Here is a 13,505-nt window from a genome sequence, read left to right as displayed (position 1 = left end):
CCTCAGTATGGAATTATTAATAAATTTGAATATAGAACAGACGATACATCCACGAACCATTAAAAGTCATTTACCAGTGGAAAAGATAACAAAATTTTTCAAAGACTAGAAAAATTTTGACATTAACAGACTCATTAATAATAACTGATTGATAATCCTCGTGAAAGAAAATAATATGATGATTTTGATTTCACGTGTAAACATGGAGTGTGTTGGGGTTTTCCTCAAGTTCCATACACTAATTTTCTGGCAGAATTATCATGTTAGTATTATTATAGCTGGATGGGAGGAGAGTCTAATCCACAAAGACTTGAGGCGGAGAAGTAGGTATGTATTATTCATTTAAAAAGGACGATTACAGTGTAATACAATAATTATTAATATAAATTTTTATTAATGCAGCCAGCATGAGGTGCATCAGTCTGCTAAAAAGACAGGAGCCGAGTGAGATAATAGAACCCTTTCCGCTTTATCATTTATCTGAAGCCATCAGTGCCTGTAATGCTGTGATCATATCATAAATTTGATGAATGCAGCCTCAAAAGTCTTGCTTTTCTAATACTCAATGCATGGCAGAGTTATGTTACAAATATCATCTGTAGAAGACCTTGGCATTACGTTTGAGAGTAAACTGACATTTATTAGCCATATAGTTACCATTTGTAATAGGGCGCTTAACATGTTGGGCTTCGTCATGCCTACTTCCCGGGTTTTTAGTATGTTACGATATTAAAACTTTTGTTTAATTCCTTAGTTCGAAGTAGGCTTGAAAGTGGGTCTATTATTTAGGCACTGTATCAGTTGAAGTATGGCCTTATGGTTGAGAGGATTCAGAAGAAATTCTTGAGACTCCTTTACATAAGGTTGTATGGATACTATACGTGGCTTTATCCAACTGACTTTCTCTTAGGTATGCTTACATACTGCAGTCTGCAATTTAGAAAATATATTTATTTATCTACGTATTTTTTTCGACTTATACGAGGTATAAATGAGAACTCTGCCATTCTGGACAGTGTTGACCTCTATGTTCTTGATAACTATCTTAGGAATAGAGAGCATCAGTTGTTTATTCTCCCAAGGTGCAGAACCAACCTGCAACTGGTAATACCAATTGGGAGGGCGATAACTATGTTCAACCAAATTGCTTCGGGTGTTGATATATGAGGGTGAGTTTAGGTAGACGCTATTTTATAAATTCTTAAAATAGAGCCTTTTCAACAAACTTGATGTACTTCTTTAAATTTCTATAGATGTATAATTGTATTGTCAGTATTGTCACTGCTTTTGTACGTTTATATAATGTTCTCTTTTTATATTTTCATTTTTATCGCTTTTATTACTTTTTTTTATAATAATGTTTCATGTCATGTTGTGAACGTCTTTAACTTATAATTTATAATGACCACAATATGCTAAAAATAAATAAATTGAAATTGAATTTGCTAACATATTATAAGTGACTACCTATAATTTACCATTCTTAAAGCCAATCAAATTTACAAAGACACATAGAATACAAAATAATATTCATATTAGCTCCTAGTTATAAAACCGCTAGAAGACGGTTGTGGCCTAATCCCTAAAGAGGCGTTATGTTAGTAGATGTAAGTGTGTATGTATATCTATACACTTAGTGACAATTATTGATCATTATATATTAAAAAAATATCATACAACCCTGCACAATTAGTATTCAATGCTACTTAACAATGAATAAAGGCAAAATAATGATAATAACGTCTTATAATGACGTATAAAATGAATCATCATTGATTTATCATATATATTACCATAACAGAATCAAGATATTATAACACCACTTTGTAAGTATCATGGAATCACAATAAAGCAAATAATAGCATAGCCAGAAAAAAAGAATTACTGGCAAGATGCCAGATTCTATAAGAGGAGGTTACTCTTTTGCTTCACTTCCTACAGACAAATTGACGTTCGGAATTTTCCCCTCCGGCGCTGAAAACTAAAATATAAAGTGCACCCAAGAATAATTTAAACACTCTTCCGGTACTGTTAAGGTTTGAATTTTTCATTTTGTGGCTGGTTTTACAGTAAGAATGTGGGTATTAAGTAAACGTGAACATTTTAAGTTGATTAAATTATTTCTGTTAGTTGAGTAAGTGATTTCTAAAAATAATTGTATTAAAGCCGCACATGCCTGAAGTGTTGAACATATTTTAACCAATGCATGGTACCAGTGAAGTATGCACGTGAAATATAATATTATACCCTAATATTATACGATAAATCCCAAACAATTATTATTGCAAAGTTGCATGGAAACGTGCATGTTGAACATAACGCAGAAGATCACAAAAGAAACTATTTGATAAAGAGGCAGACAAGAATATGTGTTGTGATAAGGTATGTCTACATTTGATCACTCTATCTTCCAATTAACTTCAACTTTTTAATTTTGGTTTTAATACCGAGTAGTTTTACGCATGCTTTACATGCGTTCATGCGTCAACTGTCTACATTTGTACGTCAAGTATTTTTTTAAATTTAACGGGAAGCAATGTTGTCATATTTTTATAATTCTGATTTTAATGCAAAGATGTAAAAGTTACAGTATTTTTAAAAAAAACTTTAGTACACAGAACATTTTTCCTTTTAGTATTTTCAACTTATTTAGAGTAAAATTATAGTGTAATAATACACTATTAAACATTTTTGCGATATCACTCAGTTGGCAACACTACGTGTTGTTGAAAAAATGTCCATGGACTGTCATCACAAAAAACGGCCACTTTGAAACGGGTTTGCGGCAGGCAATGCGCAGGCTATGCATGCACAGTGATGCGTTCTTTTAGGGAACGAAAAAATGCTCGAATGTTGACAAGGCTTTTAAGGTCGCCAAGCTGATGCAATGGAAATGGTCCAGACGTATTACTCACGGGCGGATAGCTAATGAAATAGTGCTATCATATTACAGTCACAAGGAAAAATAAATGACTACAGGGTCGCCCTAAAGTCTGTTGGATGCGTGAACATTTATCGAATTTGTCACGGTGTCTAGTTGACGTGTCCATTTAGTCCAATGTGTGGAGAGAGTATAAAAACCTAATGGGTTGATAGAATCTTTCACAACCAATTCTTGCGAAAAGTCAATTAATAACACATCCACTCCACTCCATACAAATTCAGGTACACTTGGAAATGTACTGTTATATACTCAGTATGTATATAAAAATGACGACGACGATATTTTTAATCACGGATTGTATTGTGTATGTGTTAGACAAGAAATCGAAAAAATTAAAAAAAAAAAAAAAAAATTCTGTTGAGTGGATAATGTTTGAAAAAATGATCATCGAATTGCATAACGTCAACAAAGCTAGAGAGACGGTGGAAAAACGAAGTAGAAAAGCATCTCCAGATTCTTGGTGAATTCAACTGGCGATCCGGTACAGGGGAGATGAGATAGTAAGTTGAAAACGTAATATAATATTATATGCAACCAGGGCGTGGGTTGATAATTAAGTACTAGGAATAATGAAGAGGCCATTTCTTCATGTCTGATGTAGGGTATTAAAAATATTTTTATTAGCACTTCAACTTATTGTTTAATCTCTTTATTGTATAAACTCAGATTGTGGACTAGTTATGTGCTATGGACGGATTACTACGGCGAAGGGTGGGGGTAGGCTGTTAAGATCTGACATAAATAGTGGACACTAAACTTTCTCTGTCATACTTTTTTTCACTTAACACTCAAAAACTAAGCATGTATCTGTAAAATATCTAAAATTATGCCATTAAATAATATATAATTTTAGACATTTTATAGATATAAGAGTATTTTTATGTATTATGGTTTGGATTAACCACGACTTAATGAATTTAAAAAAAACTAACCAACACCATCACTGTAATATTATGTATTCTTTATTCAACGAAAACAAACAAGCCCGAAAAAGTGTGCACTAGTTTTGTCATATCGCATATAACATACCAAAATTATTATGGTTTGGCTTAGGCAAGGTTGAATTGATTTTTAAAAACTAACCAACACTCTGCACATTGTGGCCTTAGTACAATGAAAACTAATACATTAGTGTGCACCATTTATGGCGGATCTTAACAGCCTACATCCACCCTTCGCTACTTGGACATACTGGAAATATAAAATTACTTATCCAGTGAATTTAGTTTTAATAGTTTTCTGTCACCACGGACCGACTGTATCCTTGTAAATTGAATGTGTTTGATTATTGACTGACTGATATTTAAATTTTCTGCTCATTTGCTGCTTCAATAGATGTATCTATATCTTCATCTAGTAGTGAATCAATCTTGGTCGATAATGGTGATCACTTCAAAATATTATGATTCTTTTTTCATATCTTGTTTCTTGTAAAATGGTACATTGTAATATAATATAATACAAAGTTTACCATACTATGGTAGGGAAGAAAGCAAAAAAAAACACAATAAACGTCGAAATGCCTCGCGGCATAGGAGAAAGATTTTTAAATTAACTGTTCTGCATGCGGAATCCTGTCCGTAATACCTAATAAGATTATATATACGGTGTCTTTACGTAGCAGCTTTATAAAAATTCCGAAAACACAAAAACCTACTTTGCACAGAGCAATAATTTTTTATCAACCCTATAGCGGGCGGAAATTTTTTTGAATTAGATAATTATAATAATTTTAGAAAAAAACCACTAGATCATAAATATTTTTATATTATTAAAAGGATTTTAGCATTTATTCTTATTTTGATGTAGTGAGTTAAAATTAATGGCTTTATTATAAGTATAATAATAATTATTTTGTACCCACTACCGCTTTTCTGTATTAACTCACCCTCATTTTTATTTAAAAGTACGAAATGTTTATTTATACTTTGAAACAAATACTTCATAAACAATCAACTTTAGCTAAGACAATATTTATTGTTACATCTGGGGTGGACGAATCTAATAAATGGCAACTTTCAGTAGAAAGGTATTTATTTAAAATGGACGAAAAACAGCGTAACCAATAATAATTAATAATAAAATAAATTTTTAGTTGCACGCTGACACACAATGCCAGCGTGCTAAAAGGACAGGGTCGGACTTTTGGTTCAGGACTAATTACCAAATAGGAGGCATTTTGGTGGGGATTCTTTCAAGCCTCACTTCTGCCTCATCTTATAAGTACATTTGTAATGACCGAATTTGGTTAAGACACACGTCAATATTGTGACCACAGAATAGGTTATAGACTACATTTTGAACCAGGGTTTTGAATATGTGAGTGCCATATGAAAATGAAACACACATAATAGTGTGTGTTGCAACCTTCAAGGCAAGGAAGTGTAAGAAGAAAAAATGAATCATATGATTTTAATTATCAATGGTAAGAGAAGGCAAATATTTGGTCAATTATAAAATATGAATACATAGTCATCAACAGGGAAAGATTCATGGCCAGGTGAATACCTGTAAATTCATAATTATCGTAATTTTTCAGTATAAAAGATTACAAAAATATTATGAATGTAAGTGAAATATTGACACAAAATAATCAAAATTTGCATTGCACAAGGACATTTTTTAATATATTAGGACTTAAGGTAATACTTTAAAAATAATTACATGATAAAAAGAACTTTTTATATGCCACGTTTTTAAATTTTCTGTTGAATTATATAAACTTGACAAGTCTATGTATTAATAAAAACTTTTTATTGTACTTGATAGAAACACTGAATAAATATTATAGAATATTGAAATTTCATTTTGAAATTTCATATTAATTTCCATAGTAACGCACGTATATATTAATAATTTAGTTGCTAGGACCCACTTAGCAACCGACAATAATAACTTTCCATACAAAACAGAATTAACCGAAAATGAATTTAATTCTACTTAAAAATGGCCAACAGTATTAAAATAATGCATTGTCGTCGTGTTCTGATATATTCTAAAACTTTCAAATGTCTAGCTAGTCGGGAAGTTAGTTAAAAATCTTCAATCGTCCAATAGAAATCTTGGATAAACAAGAAAAAAATGTACTGGACATACAAGACAAAATCTGTACCGGACAAACAAGAATACGAGCTAATAAAAACGTGGTAATAAAATAGCGCCTTTTTTAATATTAGGGAAAATTTGTTTTGTGTGTTTATCTCACTTGGTTGATCAATTCACCACGCTGGTACCCCCTAAGCCTGGGCCACCAGGTTAAGAGTCCTGTCACCCCCCGTCTTTATGGAGACTGTGAGTATTCACAAGTAAAACTTTTCCAAAAGACGTATCTACATATTATTATTACAAGATCAAATAATATTGCATCCTAGTAGTATGTTTAAGAAGATGCAATCTTGCTGACGCCACCTGCCGGGTTAAGGCGCAACGGTTAGTAAATTTGACTGACAAAAAAAAATAAAACAAGCCCATGAATTACCCCCCGGGGACTGATATAACAAATTTAATAAAATTCGCAAATATCCCCCGGCATACAATAAAACCCGTTATTTGCCTTCTTATTGGCGGTCCGAGGCGATATTTTTTCATTGTTGACACGGTAGAAACCTCTGACTTCCGTATGCCTAGCTACAGAGTCAAACGGAAGAGAAAATAATAGTGAAAATATACTCTACCATCATAATAATAAATTAAAGTATGTCTTTCAGTGACATCGAAATTTGCAGAAATAGAGTCGTCGAGACGTTTTTCATGCCATTTTATTATTATATTTTAAAATAACAAAAAAAAAATATTCAACGAATAATTTACATGATTTAAGAATGCAACATTATTTTATAGAATATACATAATTTTAACACTTAATAATCATATATGACCACTCGAAAAAATCTTTTTGAAAAAAATACGATGCTAGGCAGGATTCGAAACTACAACGATGTGGCCTGGCCATTAAGTTAGTTAGTTAATAATATTGCTTTGCTAAGTAAAAAGGCAGTATTTTTGGTTTTTAGAGACAGTATTTAGGGATTATGTTTATATTATCATTTCACTAAGACCAAAAACTTAGCAGGACAGTATAATACGTATCATAAATCTAATTGCGTGTAATATAAATTATATTAAATTCTAATTATTTTTGTTTTTAAGTTGACAGCTATTTCGGTTATAACACCATTACCAAGACTACAAAAATAAATGACTTATCGACGATTAAATATAATATATTAAGAGAGATTATCACGTATCAAAAATGAGACGTGGTGATCTCTCTCCCTCACCCTTGGACAGTTCAATAATAATACATACTTATTTGGAAACCGTATTAATTCAAAATAATTAAGTTACTTTCCAGGTTTCCAAGTAAGATTATTTTTTAACTTGGTTCAACTATTTATACTAAAGCTTTAAAAAGTGCACAAACTGGCTTTTCTAAGTCAATTCGTAATAAAAGTGGAAAAAAGGCAGTTTCCATTTCTGAAAAATGTTGGCAAGTTAATACAAAATATGTCTTTTAGCTTTGTATAGCTGATATTATACTTTCTATAAAAATTATTACAAATTGTACCTATATATTATTAGTATAAAAACAATATTTAAAAATACCTTTGTCAGAAATTATATCTAAGTAAGAAAGAAATGAGGCATTTTTAATGACTCACCATTTTACGAACGTGGAAACTGTCGTTTTCGTTTTTAAACCCCTCGTCCCCTCATATAGAAAGGTTTATTAATAAAATAGAAACACTATCGGTTTTAGTATTTAATCAGAGTTCACAGAGATTAATCAGCAATAACAGAGAATACTTCAAACGGTACACGAAAATAGATTAAGACGATAAGGTGACTCGCTCGACCCAATAACCAGATGAACTTGCCAAAGAATTAGTTCAGTTCAGGAAGGTATCTCATTCGACAACTAGATAACCACACTTAACACTGTAATGAATTTCGATAGTGTAAAGTGCTTAGTTTCAAAATAGACAACCTGTATGAACAAAAAGTTCAAAGCTAATCAGATTAAGCTCAGGCTGTGAGATTGTGAGTCAAAATTACGGATACACATAGGGTTAAATGCTGATCCGTCTACATAGCGCTTGCGATATCCAGTCAATGAGCAGCGCCATCTATGGGTCTCTTTTCGAAGTCATGCCTCTACACTCATTAATAATGCCATTGTTAACCAAAATGATAGTAGATATTATTTAAAAATAATAAAAGTAGGTGGTGGTAGTTGACTTTGTAAGTAAAGTTTTTCAATCGTATTATTAAATTGTGTTGCAAATACTATAGTCTTGAAGCAAAGACTATATAATATATTATAACATATTATGTTTAAAATAGTATGAATTAAGTCATATATAATATATTATAATAAAACACTTTGCCATTTTGAATTAATTCTGAATGTATCAAAAACTGCTTACAACTTTTTTCTAGAAGCGATATTATTAATTTAGTAAACACCGTGTACCGTGTATAAAAAAAGAATGTAAAATATTTTGCCTTCACGCTGTTTGACTAGCAACCCCGGCTCCAAAGATTCATTTATTTGCGTTATTTTTCCGTGTTTTTCCTCAGAGAAAATATTAATTTTTATCACAACCTTGTGTCATTAATTAGGTTTGTCTTAGCATATTTTTTTTATTATTGAATTGCTCTTCACAGAATACCGGCGATCTTTTGTATCGTAAGCGTTGCTCCCTTTTTGTTTATCGTCTTCTTCGTTTTTGCAGGGGCGGTTCTAACTCAAGGGTTCGTAGGCACCATCCCCATATCGTTATCGTGTCAAAAATATACTTCCGATATTTTTATCATTGTCATAATATACCTACATAATTACATGAATAAATTAACCATTTAATTTATTTTATCCATCTAAACTCGTCGCAAATTTATAGAGATTTTTATTTTTATTATAAAAATAAATAAAGCAATGATGGTATATTTAATAAAATAATGATGATTACGTGGTATTGAAATAAAATTAATTAAATTAAATGCACCTTATTTCACGTGACACCTATGTATAAATTAAGAAAGTTATGGCGTATATTTTTTGCTTACCGGGGTGGGGTCACTTAGTCCTATCCCGTCGTCGCTACGTTACAAATCTCGTTCTACTAAGGATGTGAATGCATTAGCATTAGTTACCGCATACTAGGGAGCGAATAAAATAACCCTTAGGTGAGTAAAAACGCTCGCTGTATGTTGTTGTTCAAAACTGATAATGATAAGTCTATAATAATAATAATTATTAATTAAGTTTATATTTTTAAGCATGACTTTTAGGTGTGATTAAGTAACGATTCAGATAATCATATTATTTATTCTGAAAAATTACTTATTTATTAATAAAATCATATTATAAGTAGCTTGGTACATAATATTATATAATATGAGACAGCAGGTAGGTAGGTATGTATATTTAATCATTAATGGCTAAACATCACCAGTTAAAAAATCGTCGAGCTGCCACTGTTTTTTGTATATTTTTCTTCTTTAGATGGAGCACATTAAATACGATGTGCCATCTTAGAATACGTATGTCTCCTTACTTGTTAAGCAGTCTTCTAAAATAGTTGTCTTTACATACTTGCTCAACGGTATGTTACTGTGGCAAATTGGAGAATAAATCGTTCCTAAGTAAGCATGCCGAAAATTGCTGGCAACACCGGACCGAGACTAGCACCATGTAACGGCTGCACTCGTCACTTTTTTATTTGCTCTTGTACTCAATAGTCAGCTTTACCTTTTCTTCAAATTGCAGATAATTCTTGTGTTAGCAAATTGTTTACCCCAAAATTATATTCAATCTGCTATGATGTAAACGTTTATTTATATACGAATAATAAATAATTGAAGTACCTAGTTTGTTCCAAAGAACTCCCTTCTGAAATATTTTAAATGTGAGTTAGAATAATTCTGCATTCTACTGACGATAATGTATGTATTCAACAAATTTAAATGGTAAGAGATTATTTGAAGTATTCAGAAAAAGGAGAGGGTGGGATTAAGAAAATCTATCAGGTGCCACTAGCTTCCACATTTACTCTGTCTATACTACTTATAGCATCTCGTCGCTTTATTAACTGACCTTCACATTTTCCAGGTATATTTCCCATAACCAGATACTCCAAGCTTCGAGTTTGACTATACAAACCTTGCCTTTAGGTATGTATAACTAAGATACTTCACATTTATGAGTTGTTGCGAGCTGTCGCGTTATTGAATACGCGTGGCTTAACGGTTAAAATTATTATTAAGATCGTTAATGTTCGCTTGTGTTGTCCGCCCTGTATTGTCTTTTAAACATGCTGCATCGGAATACATTTGATGCTCCAGATAGTAACATGATTACCACGGATCTTCCAGACTGTAGGTACCACAATTTAATCATTCGGTTCACGATACTCAGTCAAGAGGTCTTGATGAAAAATGAGTGAAGTAATATTCGTTTATATAAATTATTTGTATTTATTCCGTTTCTAGGAGAGGGGAGGTCCATGGACGATATTTATATCTGGCCACGTATTTTTTCCGACTTATACGCGGTGAAAATGAGAATTCTGCCCTTCTTGGTAGTATTGACCTGTGTCCCTGATAACTATCTTAGAAATCGGGATCATCAGTTATTTCTTCTCCAATGCCAATTGGGAAAGTTGATTATGTTCAACCAAATCAATTCGGATATTGACATAATATTTCATTTGCGTGAGAATGAGTATTATAGGTGGGCATTATTTTATAAATTCTTAAAATAGGGTCTGCTTAGCTCATTTGGTGTACTTACTTGTATCTAATTTATATTTTATCGTATTTATACTTTTCTACTCTTTAATTACATAATACTGACCTATTTCTCTATTTCTAAATGTCATATTGTAAATGTTGTGAATTAATAATGTGTAATGTTCACTATTTTTATACAAAAATAAATAAAATTTGAATTTGAGTTGAAAATTATGTAAAGTTCATTTGCCTTATTAAAATATTTTTTTTATTTATATTATCACTACTTGTGAATAGAACAATGTTTCCTTCAATATCTTTTGTAATACTGTTAACATGTAAAGCTTTATATATCAGCAAAGTGGGTGTTTAAGCCCTTTGCTTGGTTGAAACACCCCGAGCATGTGTGAAACTGACCGTAAGTCATTAAGATAATAAATCTTCTTGACCAACTTCGGCGGCGAGTTTTCTGCAAACTTGCAAAGATATCCATAGCATATTATTTCTCATGGAAAACGGACCTGCAAGATAGTATTAACTTGGCTTCATTCTGTTATTAGAATGTAATAATGGATCAGTAAGTTATATAAGTATAGAATCTACTTTCAAACATAATTCACATTCAAAATTATTATTTATTTTTACATATTATTATTGTGAACTCTACAAATTATAAATTTAAGATGTTTACAACATGACATTAAAAAAAACAGTATAATGAGTAAATATTTACAACAATTATAATGTAGATATATGGAAGTAGTACACAGAATAAGCTAAGTGGACCCTATTTTAAGAATTTATAAAATAACCCACATCTATTTATAATACGCATCCTCACGTAGGTGGAATATATCAACATCCGAAGCGATTTGGTTGAAGCCAATTGGCATCACCAATGGCAGGTTAGTTCTGCACCTATGGAAAATAATAACCTGGTGTTCCCGATTTCTAAGATAGTTATCAAGGACATACAGGTCAATACTACCAAGAAGAAAAAATACGTTGCCTAATATAGATATAAATATTACCTATATTATATACAGTCATTTAAAAACTGCGAGCACCTATTGCTGATATTTATTATTTTTGTGTTAAATAAAATTTTAGTGGTTATTATTTTTAGTTAATTTAGTAATAGATATGGTTAATAATTATGTTGTGTTTAAATTTGGTAACCGTACTGAGAAGCAACATGATGGTATAACCGATAACGTTTCATAGTTAAGTTAATAATAATAAAATTGAGGTTATACTGTGTGTTATATACGCAAGAAATACGGTTTCATTGTCTCAAACAATACCCACTCTCTTTATAATATTACTCTGAGGTTCGGGCCCAAAATAAATATAAGGCAATCAATTTATTATTAAAAAATACATCTCCACACACTCAATTATTGTTATGTAAGTTTGATACTACTTGTGGATTCAAATCCAGCGCGTTCCAAAAATTTAAGTGTATTAATTTATTAATATACAAGCTGAAGTACCCGGCTTCGCACAGGGTCTATTTGTGAATGATTTGTGGATACATTTATCTTAGATATTTAAAAAAATAATAAAAAGTAATTATCTTTTTAATATTAAAATATCTGTATAATATAATATGGCAATATGAAAATAATTCTAATAGGAGTAAAGGTCAAACAAAAGAACACTAAATTAAAATCGAATCCAAAATATGCAAATATTATTAGTATTGATATGTAGTAAAAAATTCAAAATTGGATGGAACAAACAAATAAAACTTTCTATTTTAATCTAATTTAGAAACCTTCGCGGGTGTGCGCACAACAACTGACGAAAGTTTAATTGCAATCGGATGAATGGTATAGGAACCATACGAATAAAAGAAGATATAATGAAGAAGAAGAAGAAGATGGTTGTACTAATTCATAAACCTTTGCGGGCGTGGGCATAACAACTGACGAAGGTTTCATCGCAATTGGATGAATGGTATAAGAACCATACGAATAAAAGAATATATTATAATGAAGAAGATGTTTTTCTAATTCAAAAACTTTTGCTGGTGTAAACACAACAACTCACTAAAGTTTCATCGCAATCTGATGAATGGTTAGGAATGCACACGGGACAGACAGACAGACATTCATTTTTATATATATGATATAGCCTATAACCTTTGCGCAAGTGCAAGCAATAAGTTGACAAAGTTTTATCGCAATCGGATGAACGGTATGGCAGCGCATAAAATACGAACAAACAAATAAACAAATATTGATTTTTATATATTAGATAATGTTTTTAAGAATCGAATACTTTGTCAATTAAACTATTCACTATTATTTGTTATGCCAATGCAATTTTATTTAAAGAGTTTTCATTTTATACAAGTGATTAATGTACGGGGGGGAGGGTATTTGTCCTAGAACCTAAGTATATGAAATCAATTCCATTACACTGCTAATTGATGAAATTAATCCGTAGTTGTTTAAATTAGGCATATTACAAGTATTGCCAAGATCTTCTAAGTAGTTTTTAATATTTTTGAAATAGTAACTCTGCCAGATTGTATATTTAAAACACCAATAATTTTTTCCTGATTTTTTTTTATTAATGTGCATTTGATTCAGATCGAGAATCTAATAGGTATAATAATAAATATCTTTTGCTGGAATGAAATGCCAATAGAAATGGCATATTTCAAAAAAATACTACCTTATTCTTAGGTCAATAATTATTATAAAACAATAATTATTCGTAGGATGTTTTATTACATTTGAATGGTTAAAAACATAGCGTATAATCAGTATCTTTAGAATTATCTTCAAATGTGTTAATTGTGCCCATTTTTTGAATAATAAAA

General features: G+C 31.1%; 1 protein-coding gene across 1 annotated transcript in view; it reads right to left on the bottom strand.

Annotated features, from left to right (window-relative positions):
• Positions 1-13,505, bottom strand: part of stg1 (stargazin-like protein) — a 148,746-nt gene that overhangs the window by 45,518 nt on the left and 89,723 nt on the right. The window lies entirely within an intron of this gene.

This window comes from Rhyacophila brunnea, unplaced genomic scaffold, assembly GCF_057557595.1.
Source record: "Rhyacophila brunnea isolate RB1 unplaced genomic scaffold, BYU_Rbru_1.0 scaffold_22, whole genome shotgun sequence".
NCBI lineage: Eukaryota > Metazoa > Arthropoda > Insecta > Trichoptera > Rhyacophilidae > Rhyacophila > Rhyacophila brunnea.
Note: the sequence above shows the minus strand (reverse complement) of the source record. Positions and strands in the feature narration are given on the sequence as shown.